Source organism: Notamacropus eugenii, chromosome 4 (assembly GCF_028372415.1).
Source record: "Notamacropus eugenii isolate mMacEug1 chromosome 4, mMacEug1.pri_v2, whole genome shotgun sequence".
Taxonomy (NCBI): Eukaryota; Metazoa; Chordata; class Mammalia; order Diprotodontia; family Macropodidae; genus Notamacropus; species Notamacropus eugenii.
In genome coordinates this window covers 375,191,550-375,211,045 of record NC_092875.1, presented here as the reverse complement: position 1 = coordinate 375,211,045, position 19,496 = coordinate 375,191,550, and the positions used below count along the sequence as shown (strand labels likewise).

The 19,496-nt window shown below is 36.4% G+C and overlaps 1 pseudogene; it reads right to left on the bottom strand.

Annotated features, from left to right (window-relative positions):
* Positions 1–1,135: 1,135 nt before the first annotated feature.
* On the bottom strand, positions 1,136–19,181 carry LOC140502591 (uncharacterized; annotated as a pseudogene).
* Between the last annotated feature and the right edge of the window lie 315 nt (positions 19,182–19,496).

The following is a 19,496-nucleotide window of genomic DNA, read 5'->3' as shown; positions in this document are numbered from 1 at the left end:
TAAGAAATCTAAAACTGTTCATACCCTTGGATCCAGGAATACCATAACTAGTTCTTTATCCAAAAGAGATCATTAAAAATGGAGAAGGACTCACATGTACAAAAATATTTAAAGCAATTCTTTTTATGGTGCCAATAGTTTAGACATTGAGGAGATGCCCATTATCTGGGTAATGGATGAAAAAGTTGTGGTGTGTGAATGCAATGGGGTACTATTTTTCTATAAGAAATGATGAGCAGCTAGGTTTTAAAAATGACCCAAAAAGACTTACATGAACTGATGATGAGTGAAGTGAACAGACTCTTTTATTTTATTATACACAGGTAAATATTATACACAGTAAAAACAACACTGTATGATGATAAGCTAAGATACACTTAGCTTTCCTAAGCAATTTAATAACCCAAGACTCATGATGAGAAATCCTCTCCACATCCAGGAAAAGAACTCTAAACTCTCAATGCAGATAAAAGAATACTATTTTCTTTTTTCTTGGTTTTTTTTGGGGGGGGGGATAAAAGAGCACTTATTAGGCTTTTATTATGTCTCAATTTTTTATTAATTTATTTGTTTTCAATTTTCTACAATCACTTCCGTATCTGAGATTTTCCCCCTCCCTCCCACTCCTTTCTTGCTCCCTCCCCCCTTCCTTCCCAAGACAGCCTGAAATCTTATGTAGGTTTTACACATACATTCTTATTAAACACATTTTCACCTTAGACATGTTGCATAGAAGAATTAAAATTAATGGGAGAAGACATGAAAACAAAACAAAACATAACACAAGAGAAAATTGTCTGCTTCATTCTGTGATCCAATTCTTTAGCTCTTTCTCTGTATGTGGAAGGCATTTTGCTTCAAGAGTTCATCAAGAAGTTTTTAGGTACTTGCATTGCTGTGAAGGACTAAGCCTACAAGAAGAATTTTTCATATGCCGGGGTTGTTCCTATGTACAAAGTTCAGTTTATATAAGTCCTTCGAGGCCTCTCTGAAGTCTTCCTGTTCATCATTTCTTTTTTTGGTTTGTTTTTTATATTAATTTTATTTAATAGGAATGTATGTGTGTAACCTATATAAAATTGTATGCCATCTTGGCAAGGAAGGAGGGACTTAGGCAGGAGGTAGGGGAAAAAATCAAAGTTGTATGGCAGTGATTGCAGAACACTGAAAATAAATAAAATACTTCCCTTCTCCATAAATCTGACAAATACCCTATTCCTTGCTCCACCATCTCTTATAGGTATGGAAACAGTTTGCCCAAATTGAGTAACAAGATTTTTTCCCCCTGTTTACCTTTTTATTCCTTTTTTGAGTCCTACATTTGAAGATCGAATTTTCTACTGAGTTCTGGCCTTTTTGTTAGTAAGTCTGGAAATCCCTTATTTCATTGGATGTCCATATCCTTGCCTGAAATGTTTTGCTGAAATTTGCTGGGTAATTGATCCTGGGTTGTAATCCCAACTCCTTTGCCTTACAGAATATCATATTGCAATTCATTCGATCTTTAAATGTAGAAGCTGCAAGGTCCTGTGTGATCCTGACTGTAGCTCCTCAATATTTTAATGGTTTCTTTCTGGCTGCCTGTAGTATTTTCTCCTTCACTTGAGAGTTCTGGAATTTGGTAACAATATTTCTTGTTGTTTTTAGTTTGGGATCCCTTTTGAGAGGTGAACGGTGGATTCTTTTGATGACTATTTTGCCCCCTGGATCTAGCACTTCTGGGCATTTTTCCTTGATGATTTCCTGCAAGATATTGTCCAGATTCTTTTTTTTCTTCATGGTTTTCTGGTAGGCCAATAATTCTTAAATTTGCTCTCTTGGATCTGTTTTTCAGGTCAGTTATATTTTTTTTTCAATTAGATATTTTACATTTTCTTCTATCTTTTCATTCTTTAGATTTTGTTAGACTAATTCTTGATGTGTCATAGAGTCATTTACTTCTACTTATTCAATTCTAATTTTCATACATTGTTTTCCTCAGTTTACTTCTGCTTCTCCTTTTCTATCTGTCCAATTTTTCCTTTTAATGAATTATTTTCTTCTGTAAGTTTTTGTACTTTTCCATTTGTCCAATTTTCCCAGTTAGGTTTTGTCCTTCCTTTTCCATTAGAGCTACTCTACTCAGTGAATTCTTTTTTCATACTTTTAAAACCTTCGGCCATTTTTTCTTCTATTTCCTTCTTCATCTGTTCCAGGAGTACTCTCTGTGCATGCAAGCAGTTCATAATCCATTCTGAATTTTCAGATGGGAGTACAGTCTCAATACTGACCTCTTTAATATTCATATTTTAGTCCTTGTTCCCCTAGAAAGATTCTATGATCTTTTCCCTCTGACTTTGCTTATTCTTGCTCATGATAGTGAGGCTTTGTGTGTTGTATCCTCTGGTTCTTTTACTTAGAAGCTGAAGGATCTGTTGTTGAGCTACTGATGTGGGAAAGCTAAGGGCAGGTGTCTTTGTTTTTCCTTTTATTTTGTATTTCCTGACTTAGCCTTGGGGCTATCTTGTTAAGTGTAAAGGAGGAGTGGTCTGGTTATGGGAGATCTCCTCAGCTGAGCTAGAGCAAAGGCAAACTCAGCTCATACTTGGGTCCTAGTGCGAGTTTCCACCCCCTCTTGGGCTCCTCTCTTAGTGCTGAGGCATGCCTGGGTCCTAGATTGAATTTCTTGTGCTAATTTAGGACTAACATTTAACACCAAGAAAACACAAGTGCTCCATCAGCCAGCACTACACCATCCACATGTGGAACCATCTCAATAGCCAGAGACAGTGTTCTCTGGATATGTAAAATTACTAATTGAATGTTGCTCTTTCTAGGATTTTCAAGTTGGTGGGGGTGGGTGGCTTTTTCCTGGGGTCTCCCTCGGAAGAATTGCTAATGGCCTTCCTTCTGATCAAACCCAACCCCAGTCACAACTTCAACCAGCCACTGAATGATATCCCTGAAGTTATGGGGTTGTTTGCCCCAGGAAAGCATAGTATATGCAATGGACTTGCCAGTGCTGCTGCTGATGCCTCAGGACTTGCTGAAAATCACCCTCCATGGTCTGCACTACATAGTGCAAAAAGAATATTTGGTCAAGAAGCTCTTTCTCCTGTTTATCTATCATATAAGTGAGGAACTTTCAATCCCACTGCACAGAGGCAACACTGGCAGGATGCAGCTATCGAATATTCATTAGAAGCATGTAGGCTTCTTTCATGAGAGTCATACTTATGAAACTGAGTAGGATATTCTTGATGACATGGGATACAATCTCCTTGGGTGGGTAATGTTGGGGGGACACAAATTCCATAAGCAATTGCAAAGTCTCTTGTGGGACGTTTACTTTGATGATGCTGAATACCAATTGGAGTATTTGCTGGGGAATGGATTCTCTCTTTTGTTTCTTGTTCTCTGTAACTTCTTTGTCCTGTATTAGTGCCTTTAAGAAGAGGTGATGCCCTGGAGGTGTAAGGCAGACAGCGGGTCCTGGATAAGTCCACAACAGGCTCTGAGGTGGCAGCCACTGGCATGGGCTTCTCTGCCTTGTCTTGGACATCCAGGGCAGAAACCCAGGGAACTCACTCTGTGAAGAAACCTTGTGGAAGGGGAGAGGAGTGTTTCTGAATCAGACTGGTATTATCAGCAGAGTTGTTCTCATTCTGCCAGTCATTAGGGCATGTTTCAGAAGAACCTTCCAGGAAACAGGGCACTGATGTGTTTTGGATATTGCTTTCACTGCTGCTGCTCTTTGGAGAGAGTGAGAAAACATCTGAAGAGATTTGTAAAGTTCCCTAAGAGCCTAGATCACTACTGAAGGTAGTTGTACTACAGTTTTGCTCTGAGCTACACAGAGAATCCTCACCACTGGGTACTGGAGAGAGGCAATCTTCAAATCCAGTGTCCTGAATTAGGTTCCGAGCAGAAGTTGGACTATCATACACTTTCTTCTTCAGTAACTGAGACCCTTCCTCAGTCTGCTGTGCTGTTTCACAGTTGATGGAACAGTTGGCACCTGCCACAGAATGGGAATGCTTCTTTGGGGAACAAAAGATAGGGTCCAGATCTAGGTTCATACTGTTCTCACAAGGATAATCAGAGTCAAAGGGATTATCCTCTTCATCCACCTGTGTCAGATCTATGATGCTGAATCCACTGGGGGTCTTCACTATTGGGTTAAGTCGATGAAATCCACCACTGCTTGGGGACTGCATGGGGATTCAGCCCCTCAGCTCCCCTGTCCACTTCTCATCAGAGTCTACCGGGATCCACAGGCTCGAATAGAGTGGAGGCTTCTGTCAGGACTGCAAGGCTCATTGCTGTCCCACTGTGATCCGAAACCACAATGGGTTCCATCATGGGATCCACTTCTGAGGCTCGAGGGGAAGCGAGTGGCCGCACTCTCCAGCGCCTCTGGCTGCAGCTGAGGCCATCCAGCCGAGCCAGGGCCTCGCCTTCAACTCAGCCCCTTCCTGCTGATATCCCTGTCTCAACTTCGGCTCCAGCGGGAGCCAAAGCCTTGGCCCACGACGGGGTCCCCGGTGTGGGCTCAGGAAATCACTATTGATTCGAGAAAAGCAAACTGAAATAACTTTTAGGTACCACCTCACATCTATCCAATTGGCTAATATGACAAAAAAAGGAAAATGATAAAATTTGAGATGTTAGAAAATTGGAACTTTCATGCATTATTGTTGAAATTGTGAACTGATCTAACCATTGTGCAAAGCAATTTAGAACTATTCCCAAAGGATTATAAAACTGTCCATACCCTTGGAGTCAGCAATACCACTACTAGCTCTATATTCCAGAGAGATTATAAAAAAGGAAAAGGAATCCACATATACAAAAATATCTATGGAAGCTCTTTTTGCAGTGGCCAAGAATTGGAAAGTGAAGCAATGTCTAACAAGTGGGGAATTGCTGAGCAAGTTGTATTATATTAATGTGATGGAATGCTCTTATTTCATAAGAAATGATAAGCAGATTTCAGAAAAAAAAAAAAAAACATCCTGGAAAGATGTATATTAACTGGTTCTGAGTGAAAAGAGCATAACCAGAGGAACATTGTACACAGTAACAGCAGTACTGTGTGATAATCAACTTTGGCAGGCTTAGTTCCAAGACAATTCCACAAGACTCCTGAAGGAAAATGTGTTCCACATCTAGAGAAAGAACTATGGAATCTAAATGTAGATTGAAGTATAGTATTATTATTTTTTTCTTTTTCATGGTTTTCCCCTTCTGTTCTGATTCTTCTTTTACAACATGACTAATGTGCAAATATGTTTAATATGATTGTACATGTATAGCCTATTTCATATTGTTTGCTGTCTTGGTGAGGTGGAAGGTAGAAAAAATTTGAATTCCATGTCTTATAAAAGTGAATGTTGAAAACTATCTTCACATGAAATTGGATAAAAAATTAAATACCTTTGAATGAAAAAAGAAATTCAAAAGTTTTTTTGTGTAAAGAACAATAAAAACTACTATGAAAAACAGGAAAAATTCCCCCTAAATAACTGAGGTTTATAACTGATAAAATAACTATAGAACTATTTTAAAACTACTTGTTTTATTTTTTCTATTTGAATGTGTTTTTCCCAGTTCAGAGCAGGGAAAATTTTTTTCTGACAGTAAGCCATACTGGCAAAAAGAAAAATACAAACAAAAAAACTGTTGGGGCTTAACTTGTCTCATGAGTAAATTCAGTATTCAGTGTAAAGTAAGCATTATCAAGGAGCTGGGGGATGTTGTAAGGACTGAGTGATGTTGAAACTTTGTTGCCAAGGTAACAGTCTTCTGACTGTAACGAATCTAGCACAGGGGAATCGTGAAATTGGCAAAGACTGTGTGTCTCTTTGGCTTTCTACTAGCAAAGAAGAGAATATGATTCAGGGATAAGGAAAAAGAAATGAAGCAGAAAAGAGAAGTAGTACACAAGACTTTGGGGACCAAAAAGCACTATATCCTTAAATGAAAAAAAGGAAGAGATTGAGAAATCAGAAAGAGAAGATAGAGAGCTAATTAGAAATACAAATGAAGCAAATTAAGACCTTTTTCCCCATAATATGAAATTAAGTACTTTAGATGTCATTCAGAAATATCAAAGTAACAAGGTGGCACATGTATATATTTACATATATATGTTATGCATATATATGTATATATAATATATATGCATTTATGCATATATTTAATGTATATGTATATATTTGTATATACATACATATATATATATGTGTGTGTGTGTGTGTGTACATGAAGTCTAGTGAAAATGCTAAAAGGACCAAAGCCCAGAAGCACTGTAAGTGAAAGGAAGTTGATTTTTTCTTGTAAAGAGGAAATAAAAGAAAATAGTTAATCAAGCCTTGATTGGTAACAATAGAATTTACAAACTATTCTGGTCTGTAGAAATATGTTGGCATTTCTTCATCTAACTTTTGTATTATTTTTTCTTCACACAAATGTCTACATGCTGAGGAGTGGAATTTGTTTAGGGAAGACTAGTACCTCTGATGTGAGGGCTACTGAGCACTTATTAAGGCTGCTTTCCACCTTTGATATCTACCTGATCTACATAACTCCCACCATGGCTCCAAAAAGTTGTAGCATGCACGGTGACCACGTTCTGGCAAACCATTTTGACATATGGGCTAAAACAAGTTGAATGTCACTGAGGATCTCAAACATTTCAGTGAGTTTGTGCACCTCAAGCATGTGAAGACTTCCATTGGTGGAATGGGTTAATGAGAAGAATTTCTTCCAACAGCCATGAAGGCACCTGAAGCTGGCACTGTGGAGTGCTTTAGAGATTGGATAAACATCAAAGATGGCAAGGTCATCACTGCATCTTGAGCCATCACCAGTCCTCTTGACTCTGCCCTGTCACTTGAATGTGATTAGTCTGGAAGAGAGAGTGAGGATGATGACTTTGTGCAAATCTGCCTCACATAAAACCAATATACACATGAATCAAAAGATATCACCCAAACCATTTTTACCATTTTCACCTATATCAAATTACTGTGTTGATATGTAAGTGATAAAGCACAGGTGCAGCCACACTGGGAGTTATAGTCACAAACCTGCATACAGGAGGCCAAGACCCTATGATCCTATTCTCATTGGAAGCTGCAGTGGAATTTGGCACCCTCTGGATGTTTGAGCAACCATTTAATTATTGCACTGCTCACCTGCTGGTGTGACAAAGAGACTAGACAAGGTGCCCTACAAAGTGTAATTCCATTTAAAATGACTGCAGAAAAGGTAAAATATTTGAGATTTTACCTGCCAAGACAAACCCAGAAATTAATTGTATGAATACAATTACAAAACACTTTTCACAAGAACAAAGTCAGATCTAAATAATTGGAAATAATATCATTTGCTCATGGGTAGGGTGAGCTAATATAATAAAAATTGACAATTCAACCTGAATTAATTCACTTATTCAGTGTCATGCCAATCAAAATTTTAAAAATGTATTTTACAGAGATAGGAAAAAGTAATAACAAAAGACAGATAATTAAAAAAACATGCAAAAGAAGTTGGCCTATACCACCAGAGCTAAAACTACATTATAAAGTAGCAATTATCAAAAACATTTGTCACTGGCTAAAAAATAGAGAAGTAGATCAATGTAATAAGTTCGGGAGTGGGGAACATTTGACGGAAAATGATGCTGGAAAAACTGGAAAATAATATGGCAGAAATTAGGCATAGACCAACATCTTATAACATCTTATAATATATACCAAGATAATGTCTAACATGAGTTATACATAAAGGGTTATATCATAAGCAAATTAAGAGAGAGAGCAATACTTTGCCTGTCAAATCTATGGAGAAAGGAAGAATTTAGGACCAAACAACAGAAAGAGGCATTATGAAAGGCAAAGTGGATTATTTTAATTATATTAAATTAAAAAGCTTTGGCACAAAGTAAGTCATTGCCACCAAGAATAGAAGGAAAACAGAAAGGGGAATGATTTTTATTGCCAGTGTTTCTGATGAAGACCTTATATTTCTAATATATAGAAAAGTGAGTAAAATGTATAAGTATACAAGTTATTTCCCAACTGATAAATGGTCAAAGGATATGAGCAGATAATTTTATGATAATGAAGTTAGAGCTACTTATAGTTATATGTGGAAAATTCTCTATTGATTAGTGAATCACTTTTTTTATTATAAAATAGATATAATTAATGTATCAAAATCACATTTTGGAGATTGGCTATGATGAATTCACTGTTAGGTGAGATTTTTCTGTAAAGGGTTATGAAATAATTGTTACAAAACTGGACAGAATAGATTTCAGTATTCTACTAACTCCTTTTTCTGTAAAAGCCACTAAGGTAACTAGTCGTTGACTTGGGAAGTTGAGAGTTCTCAGTTATCATAGTACTGGAGCCTGTTTTCTGGCATGAAGTTCCTATTGGTTGCACAGAGGATAAGTAGTTTGAGCAGGAATACCTTCTCCTGCAGCTAGGGTCCTTGGGGCTACCCAGGTTCTTAGGCTAGTAAGACTTGGAAAGCCTCAAACTCTATTTCCACACCTACCGAAGTGATTTCATTACCTTCCTGCAAATGGAGCCTAATCCTTTTGATAATCAGATCCTTCCTTTCAATGACTGAAGTCCTCAGGTAATCTGTTAACACATGTTGATAGATAAGAGACAGTGCAGATGTTCAAACAGCTCATCCCAACTCTGCCACTGGCACATATCAGACTCTGGCTCCTTTCAGGAATGGTAAGAACAAATCCAAATATCATTTCTGCAATTTTATTTGACCTGCAGGTTTATACCCACTCCCCCATCTATTTATATCCCTTTCATAGATCATAATAAATATACAATTCTCAGATTAACAAACATCATCTTCCTTTTTAGTGATGTAAAGTTTGCTTATATTGAGTAACATGTTTTGTTTTCCTCCATTTAACAGTTATGCCTCTCTTGAGACCTGCATTTGAAGATCAAATTTTCTATTGAGTTCTGACCTTTTCATCAGGAAGGTCTGGAAATCCCTTATTTCACTCAATGTCCCTCTCCTTGCCTGTAAGATTATGCTCAACTTTACTAGGTAATTAATCCTTGGCTGTAGTCCCAACTCCTTTGCCTTATGTAATATCGTATTCCAATTCCTTCTATCTTTTAATGTAGAAACTCCAAGTTCATGTGTGATACTGACTGTAGCTCCTTTGATATTTAAATTGTCTCTTTCTGGGTGCCTGCAGTATTTTCTTCTTCACTTGTTTGTTCTGGAATTTGGCAACAATGTTTCTTGGTGTTTTTAGTCTGAGATCCCTTTCAGGAGGTGAACAAGTGGATTCTTTCAATAACTATTTTACCTTCTGGATCTAGGACAATTTTCTTGAAGATTTCTTGGATGATAATTCCAGGCTCTTTTTTTCATCATGGCTTTCTGGTAGATGAATAATCCTTAGATTTTATCTCCTGGATCTATTTTCCATATCACTTGTTTTTTCCAACTAGGTATTTTACATTTTCTTCTATCATTTCACTCTTTAGATTCTGTTTGACGGATTCTTGATGTCTCATAGATTCATTAGCTTCTACTTGCCCGATTCTAATTTTTAACAAATTATTTCTTCCATTAACTTTTGCATCTCCTTTTCCATCTGTTCAATTGTTCTTTTAAGGAGATACTTTTTCCAGTTAGGTTTTGTACTTCCTTTTCCATTTGTCCAATTGTACTTTTAAATTCTTCTCTGATTTCTTTTTTCATATTTTTAAAGTCTTTGGTTAGGTTTTCTTCTATTTCTCTAATTTGACTTTTAACATTTGACTTTTCTGAGCTCTTTCAAGAAGACTCCTTGTGCTTCAGACCAGTTCATATTCCCTTCTGAAGTTTCAGATGGAAGTACAGTCTCAAGGCTGACCTCTTTGGTATTTGTGGTTTGGTCCTTGTCCCCAAAGAAAGATTCTATGGTCTTTTCTTTTCTGCTTTGCTTCTTACACATAATGATCACCTTTCTCCTGACTTTTAAAGTAGATCTCTGCATCTGGGGCACAGGGGGCTCTTTCCCTTAGTTCTTATACCTAAAACTTGAGGTTTTGTGTATTGTGGCCTCTGCTTCTTTCAATTAGAAGCTAAAATGCTTCAGCTTACCTGGTGCTGAGCTGACTGATGTTAGAAAGCAGAGGCCAGGTGAGGTTTTTTCGGGTATCCCTGGAGTTACCCTGGAGCTGGCTTGTTATGTATGGAGGAGGGGTGATCTGGCCACAGGAGGTCTCCTCTGATGAGGTCATAGGCAAGCATTTGCATAGGCAAGCTCAGCGACTTGTGATCCTGTCTGCTTTATTGTCTTCCTGATTCCCCTGGGTTGCTGAGGCAGGCCTGGGTTCCTGGTGTTGACAACTGAGGTCTTCACCCCTGTGGGGCTTAGGATCTTCTCCTGATTTTCTGAGGTGGAGCAGTCTGGGACAGCTCTGATCCTGCACTGTTTCCCTGTCTGTTTCAGCGACAGAAAGAGGGACCCTCCTTAGTGATTTTCCTAACCTCACAGACTAAGAGACTGTTTGCCCCTTCTCCTACTCCCACTTTTCCAGGGCTTTTTTCTGCAGAGATGTTCTCTGGGCTCATCAAGGTCAACAATGGGAGGGGGATAGCAATTTCCTATTACTCCACCATCTTGGCTCCCAGAACTGGAAATCCTGTTAGGGAATTTCATAAAAGAGAAAAAACAACAACAACATAACTCTGGCTTAATAAAGTGAGGCTTCCATCTAGACCCAAGACATAATTCTTTGAGTTCATCATACAGCTGATCTACTGCACAATGACACCATCAGAATGTCCTTCATGCCAGAATTGTATCTGTTGTACTTTTTTTCTACAACTTTAATATTATTTTTGCATCTATATTATGACAATGCAATTCTGTTCCCAAAATTCCCACATTTAGGCCTACCTCAGGCAACAATGAAATTCTTTCATACAGGAACAATGTGATATATATCAACATATCATTTCAAAACTTTAAAATATCAGTTGAATATCAAGATAAATTATATATAAAAGTTTAAACATTTAGATGCTTAGCAAGCTCTGATAATTAACTGTTTTTAATCTGATTTTATTTTGTTTAAATTTGTGTGTGTGTGTTAAAGAGAGAGAGATAGACACAGAGAGAAAGAGAGAGAGAGAGAGAGAAAGAGAGAGAGAGAGAGGAGAAAGAGAGTTTGTGTTTTATTCACAAACTTGGATTCTTAGAAATATTTTTATAGAAATCATAAAATAGCTTTTACAGTGCCTAACTACTTTTCATAGGATTTAGTAAGTTAGTAAGTGGTTCTTTCAGGTTAATTTTATTCAGAACATATTAATATTAAATAACACTTAAAAAATTAACATGACTGATATTTCTTCAAAATTCGGTATTAGAGACATATGGTTGAAAGGGCCATTAGAGTCAATCTAGTTCACTTTCCCCATGTGACAAATGAAGTAAAAAAGACTCAGAAAAATATAATACCCTGTCCAAGGTGATACACAAAGGGAAATAGAAGAGCTGGGTTTGATCTAAAATCCAGGGAACCTAGGTTCAGCATATTATATACCATTAATATTGAGCTTCTCTAGCAAAGATTTATCAGTCTTCAAACTGAGCCCTTATGATATGTGAGGGCTACATGGAAGACATGATAATTGCCTCACAGTGTTAAAACAATGTGTTTCAACTATTTACATAAATTACAAATCTATGATGATCATACTTCCAGGGATAATATTGTTTGACTTCTGAAAGGATAAATTAATCTATAAACTATTTTCAATATAAACATATTATGCACTTATCATTCTGTGGAAATAAGAATTAACAACCAATTCTGATCCCATCTAATCTGCAAATTAAAGTTTTAAATTGCCTTTGGTTCAGAGATTTTAAGTGACTTGTTTATGATCAAGTTAGTAAAAGTCATTGTCTCTCAATATAGAAGCATAGATGTATTCATTCATCCCTCTGATCATACCATGCTTATTCTTTCAGGAAAATATTTTAAACATGTAATAATTAAATTAGAAAAGATATTCTGATATAGTTATTAGATATTAGTTATACTGATATAGATATTACATTAGTTATTACATATTAACTGGAAACTTTTCCATTTTCATATATTTAAAATAAGAACGTTCTTTAAATATCACAGAGGAGCTTAATATTTTACTAAAAAAAAACCTTGAATCATCACATTGGATATGAATTTTAGATGGTTTTCTTACACATTTGTAAAGATATAAGTAAAACAATTTAAATGACAAATATCATCTTCTGAATGACTGATCATTTGCTTATATTTATAGTCTGGAATTAAATTTTATTGGCTCACCTTAACATATTTGCTAATCATGAAACCTCAAATCATATTTATAGCTTTTGAAATCACCTTCACTGTTAATGATTATGCTTTTACTGATAAACTTAAACACACTGAAAGTACTGGGTGTTAATCTAGTCCACAATCTAATCCATGCAAAACATCAGTAAAATGAGACTGTATATTTTATAGGATGCCTTTGCTTGGGAAAATAAATAATATATTATAAATAACGAACTTTGAATATTGTACAGTCTCTAAATTTATTCCCAGCTTATTACTTTAGTCATTGTTTGCCAGGCCTAGAGGCCTGAGGGCTACCCGAGTCTTACCTTACCTATCGCAGGTCTTCGGCTGGCCAAACCGGATAAACGTATGAGAGAAGAGACTTTCCAGAGTCGAACGAGGGTTAGGCTTTATTCAGGGTCTTGGTTACATGTGCAGGGGGAACTCTTCCTTAGGAGAGAGGGGAATCTCCCAAGGAGGCAAAAATCTTACAGTAAGAGATTGGAAACGGAAGTGGCGAGAGAGGGGAGAGGGAAGAGTGAAGAGAGGAGAGAGGGAAGAGGGGCCTTCTGTCCTGTAAGGGCCCCTCAGCGCTAAGAGCCCCTTTGGGCTTTCCTGACCCTACTTAAGCTCTCCTGCCGTATCGTTTGCACCTCAATACCGTGCCTGTTAGATAACAATAGGTGTGCCCAGATCCGGGCCAGTCTCGAGGGCGGGGATGCTCTCTCCCATCACGTTCTCGAGGGAAGAGGCGGAAATACACGAGATCTCACTCCTCAATTCCCTGCTGTTTCCTGGGGGGCCTCATGAGAACTCTAAGGTTTAGAAGTCCTCACCTTTACCCGTCCGAGACTGTCCACATGGAACTGAGCTTACACCCCCAACAATTGTTTCTAGTATTTTCTAATTAAAATGTTTTTGAATGGGTAAAAGAACTATGGTTATTGGAAAATATTATTTTTAAAAGAAATAATGGAAATAGTGCCAAAGCAATAAGATGGAAATTAAGAGATTCAGAAAAATCTAAAGTTAATATGATTTGGATTGACTTTAAACATGTTTTTGGACCAATTTTTTTGTTGGGGAAAGACTCTTAATCTCTAAGAATTTATTGTCTTGATTTTATAGTGTCCTCTCTGATTCACACTTTCAGAGCCAGACTTGTTACATTTGTCCCTGAGGTACCCGAAAGTCATAAGGAGGATTGAGTAAATTTCTTTTATAGTGGAATCACCTGAAATCCCTATCATGTTTTCTTCCCATAGTAATATATTTTGACTAGTGTCCCATTTCATCATTTGACATCTTTCAAATATTACAAAGTGATATTTTTCTTTTGATGACAGCAAGAATAAAGTATTTTTCTCCCACAACATATTATCTTCTACCCCATTTTACTTTGGTGTTAAGGATGGTGGGTAGCCAGTACAAAAATTAGTTAAATTTCTATAGAAATTCATCCCTCCAAGTTCATGTCTAGATTACACATTTGCTGAATGAATGTGCGTGCGTGAATGCACACACACACACACACACACACAAATATTTTTTAAAACCTTATATTCTCACTGGATAGGAACTAATCATTTTCAATGAGAACATATTTTAGGATTTAAAAATATTTTGTACACCTTATTTTTAACATCAAATACCACCCTTAAAAGTTATATGGAGAGTCCTGGAGCCAAGATGGTGGAGTAAGCAGTAAATTGCCATATCCCTTCCATATTCACCTCCAAAGAACAATAAAACTAGCTTTCCCAAACAAATCCCGGAACATTGGAACTATCAAAAAGAATGGATGAATCAATCTTTTAGCCCAAGAAATTTGGAATATTTTCAAGAAAGTTCTATCTTACTCAGGTAAAATAGTAATACAGTTCAGGGCAGGAAGCATCTAGCAAGTGAGCAACAATCCCTACCTCAGGAAACCAATGGGAAATCCTGAGATTCAGTAAGGTGGAGCAGGCAAACTCCAACATCAGGATATCCTCCCACATGCCTCAGCATAGCTACAGGAAAGGGAAAACTCCATGTGTGAGAACCATCACATGCTTCAGCATATGCCTGGGCAAAGAGCCTCAAATGGCCAGACATCCACATGCTTCAGGATAGTCCCAGGAAAATAGGTAGACAACAACCCTACTGGTACCTAAGCAAACAGGCAGCCACCAACTCCAGCACAGGCCAAGTTTCTTCAGTAAAGTCAGAACTGGACAGCTGGAAGATAATGACACAATGAGACATCAAGAATCAGTAAAATCAAGACAAAAGGATGAGGAAATAGAATAAAATATAAAATATCTCATTGTGAAAAATGACCTGGAAAATAGATCCAGGAGAGACAATGTCAGAATCAATGGACTACGTGAAAGTCATAATCAAACAGAGAATTTGGAAAGCATCTTTCAAGAAATTATCAAGGAAAACTGCCCTGCTCTCCTGGAACCAGAGAGCAAAACAAATACTGAAAGATTCTATCTATTACCTCAGGAAAGAGATCCCAAAATAAAAACTCCAAGGAACATTGGAGCTAAATTAAAAAAAAATATATATCAGATTAAGGAAAAAGATCCTGCCAGTGGCCAGAAACAATTCAAATATTGGGGAGTCACAATCAAGACAACAGGCCTTAACAGTTGAAGCATTAAAAAATTAGAAGTCACAGAACATGATATTCTGGAGGGCAAAGGAACTATAGAAGGATTTTAAGCTTTCATTCTGAGAATACCAAAATTTAACAAAAAAAAAAATTGATCTCCAATATCAAGACCCAAGAGAAGCTTAAAAAAGGGGAAAAGGGAGAAAAAACATAAGGAATTCAACGGAGCTGAACTGTTTTCATTCCTACAAGGAAAAATAGCACTTGCATTCTCAAAAATTGTACCACTAATATTACAACTAGAAGAGATAAACATAGACAGAGGATATGGGTAAACTGGGAAATGGAGGGGCTGACAAAAAATATTTCAGGAATGAGAAATAGGAGTGAGTGCACTGATGGCAGAAAAAAGGGAGGGTTAAAATGGGATAAATTAATTTATTCAATAGACACAAAAGATCTTTTACACTGGAGGGGAAGAAAGGAGGGTGGGTGATGGGCATCACTTGAACCTTACTCTCATCAATATTGGCTCAAAGGGGAAATAAGATGCACAATCAGTTGAATATAGAAAACTATCATAAAAGACAGGGAAATAGGCAGGGAAAAGACTAAGTAAAGATGAGGGAGAGCACTGACAGAAGAGAGGGTCCACAGAAAGAAGCCAATCACAGTCGAGAAGGGAGAAGGTGAAAAAAGAAAGAGGTCAAACAAGAGGAAAAATAGGATTTGGGAAATACACAGTAATCATAACAGGAATGTGAGTGGAATGAACTGTCCAATAAAATGTAAGCAGACAGCAGAGTGGATCAAAAACCAGAATCATACAATCTATTCTTTACATGAAGCACACATAAAGAAGAGAGAGACAAATCGAGTAAAGGCAAGGGGCTGAAGCAGAGTCTATTACTATTCAGCTAAAGTTAAAAAAAAAACAACAGCAACAAAGCAAGAGGAGCAATATCCTAGACAAAACAAAAACTAATTAAAAGAGATGAAGGAAACTACATTTTGCTAAAAAGTACCATAGGCAATGAAGATATATCATTGTTAAACACAAAAGCACTGAATGATATAGCATCCAATTTCTTAAAGGGGAAGTTAAATGAGTTACAGATTCAGGAACATATAAGAAGTAAAGAGCATTACAATACGTAAAATAGACAATTTTGATTACATTAAATTAAAAAGCTTTTACAGAAAGAAAAACAATGCAACCAAAATTAAGAGGAAAGCACAAAGCTAGGAAAAAAATCTTTATAGAAAATATCTCTTATAAAGGCCTCATCTCTCAAATATACAGAGGATGAATCAAATTTAGAGGAGTGGAATTTACTCGTCAGTTGATAAATGATTAAATGATGTGAACAAGCAATTTTCAGAAGAAGAAATCAAAGACAGGTATAGGCATATGAAGAAGTGCTCTAAATCACTATTAATTAAAACAAATGCAAATTGAAACACATCTGAGGTAGCACCTCACATGTATCAGATTGGTTAATATGACAAAAAAGGAAAAATGTAACATGTCAGAGAGGATGTGAGAGAAATATCTTTCCTGCTTTGCTTCTTACTCATGGTAATAACCCTATTTCTGGATTTTAAAGTAGATCTCTGTTTCTGAGGCACAGGGAACACTGCCCCACAGTTCTTGTGCCTAAAACTTGAGACTGTGTGTGTTGTGGCCTCTGGTTCTTTCAGCTAGAAGCTAAAATATTGTGGCTTACCTAGTGCTGAGCTGGCTAGTATTGAAAAGCAGAGGCTAAGTGAGGCCTTTTTGGGTTTCCCCACAATTACCCTGGAGGTAGCTTGTTAAGTGTGGGGGAGGGATGGTCTGGTCTCCTCTGCTGAGCTAGAACATAGGCAAGTTTAGCACTTGGTGATCCCATCTGAGCTACTGTCTTCTGAATTCCTCTGGGGTGCTGAGGCATGCCTGAGGTCCTGGTGTTGGCAGTTGCTGGCTTCACCCTCCCTGGGGCTCAGGATCTTCTCCTGGTTTGTTGAGGTCAGGCTGTTTGGGACAGCTATGATCCTATACTGGTACCCTGTGGCCACAGGAAGAGAACCCTCCTAAGTGATCTTTCTAGCCTTACAGGGTAAAAGTCTGTTTGCCTTGTCTACTTCTCCCACTGTTGCAGCGTTTGTTCCCACGGAGATATTCTCTGGGCTTGTCAAGGTCAAGCCAGAACCATTATTTTCTCTAAATCTTGAAGAAATTTGGGAGAAGAGAAGAAAAGTTGTGTTAGATTTAGAGGACTTAATCCAATACAAGAATAAAAAAAAAAAAAAACACCTTGCACAGGGTTAAAAAGAATAAACTCTCAAAATAACATCCGAGGTATTTAAATTTCTGTTTGAGTGCCCTATACCTGTAAAGCAATCTGTATTCTAGATGCAAAATGCGCAAGCAACTTCACAAAGTTTTATTTCCAGGTATTTATAGTGTGGGTAACATTATCATAGATTCAACAAGAAGTAAAAAATATTGAATGATCAACCACATGAAAGAAATTACATACATACATACATACACACACACACACACACACACACACACACACACACACACACACACACACATATATATATATGGAACAAAAGAAAAGGGGGGAAAACATCAATGTCCCAATGAAAAGTTTATTAAAATAAAGTGGTTTTTATACCTCAATGCAATGTAGATCTGAGGTGAATCCTTTCTAAATTGAGTTTACTCTGGATGGGGACTCTAGTGGTTCTCCAAATGCAATTCTCTACTTTGAAGAAGATACTTAGTCCCAGTAGGAATTACAAAAACAGAAATTAGATGGACCAAAGGATGAAAAAGGAAACCAGAAGAAAATAACAAAAAAATAAAAAATGCTGACAAACAAATATTTCAAAGGAGAAATGTTGAATATAAGCCTAGCACCCAATGAGGTGAACCAGTTATAGTCTAACAAATAAAGAAATAAATGAGTTGCAAGATACATGGAATGACTCATATGAGCTGATGCACAGTGAAATGAGCAAAAACAAATGTATATGATTATGTCAATAATAGAAGAATGAATGATTTTGGAGACATTTCTAAACTAATTAAGAATTAAATGATCAGACCTAAGAGTACAATTTATGTAATACCAACACTTTTAAGACAAAAAAAAATGTTGAAAGCTGTGAAAACTATGAACAAAAGAATGACTTCCAATAATTTTAGTAGACAAATGATGAAACATAGTATACAATTTCTGACAGAAAATTGATAGATTAAGGGAGAAGATTATACATACATGCATACATAGAAACATACATATGCACATGAAGCTAAATATTTGTATAGAGTCAATGATGGAATTTCTTTTGTTCAACTATTAACATTTGGTATTAAGTATTTGTTTTCTGAGACATTTTAAGAAATAAAGAGGTATGATGGGTAGAAGAGATGTGGAATTTTGCATGTGCTTTCAGAATATATCACTATTTTATAACTTTTAGTAGACTGTCTCCTTTGCTACAACAGACTCAAAAAGCGAATATAATCCCAAACATTTATACTATAAAACAAAGCATCACTAAAATACCTTTTTTTAAAAAGGGACTCATAAGACAGAAACAAAAGTAGAAAATAAAGTTTAAAATGTCATAATTTAAATAGACATAAAGTGGAGAAAAATTAACCAAAATCCCTAATGAGTAAATTTCAAACTTCACAGAGATTATGGAATAGCAATAAATTCCATATTGTATATATATACTGATATGTATATAATACACCAAAAGAAACTCACAGACAAATCTATCTACCTCTAATCTATATCACTCTCTATTATCATGTGTAGGTAACATATTATTGCAATCAATTTAGGAATTGAAGTATCAGAGATCTCAAAGAAGATTTAAATAAGACAAACAATGGAATAGAAAAAATATAACACATGTTCAAGAATTTTTTAAAAGATATAATGGTCTTCAAAGGAAAATGATATATTTGGAACTCCAAACAAAGTAATGGAAGTTTTGAGGAAGTCATAAAAAAGCCAACTTAAAAAAAATAAATACAATTCTATTTAAGTTAAAGTAAAATCATGAAGGCAATATTTGCAGATATTACTGAGGATTTCTTCCCACAAAATAATTAATCAATAATTTTGGATACTATTTCATAGAAATTATTACAAGGAAATCATCCAGTATTCTGATTGATGAGAGGCACAGATGACCACTAGAGTAAAATTCCATACCTGAAACTGTAGGTTCATAGTGGTCAACTTTCAGAATTTCTTACCAAACAAAAAATTTTGGAGGGAGTAAGGAAAAATATTTTTTCCTGTAAAATATCATTACGTCAAATACGTCAAAATTTCCCTGACACTGTGAGAAATCAAAGAAAAGAAAGGAATAGAATACTTTACAAAGCAGAGCAGTTTATTTTGAATTCCCAAATAGTATATCTTGCAAAGCAGAATTCAGGCATCAATCAAAGATATTAATCTCAAAAAAAGAGAATTATTTGAAATAATCCAATGGGAGAAGGGGTGGTGGTGGTGGTAGGAATGAATGGATGAAGAGAGGAA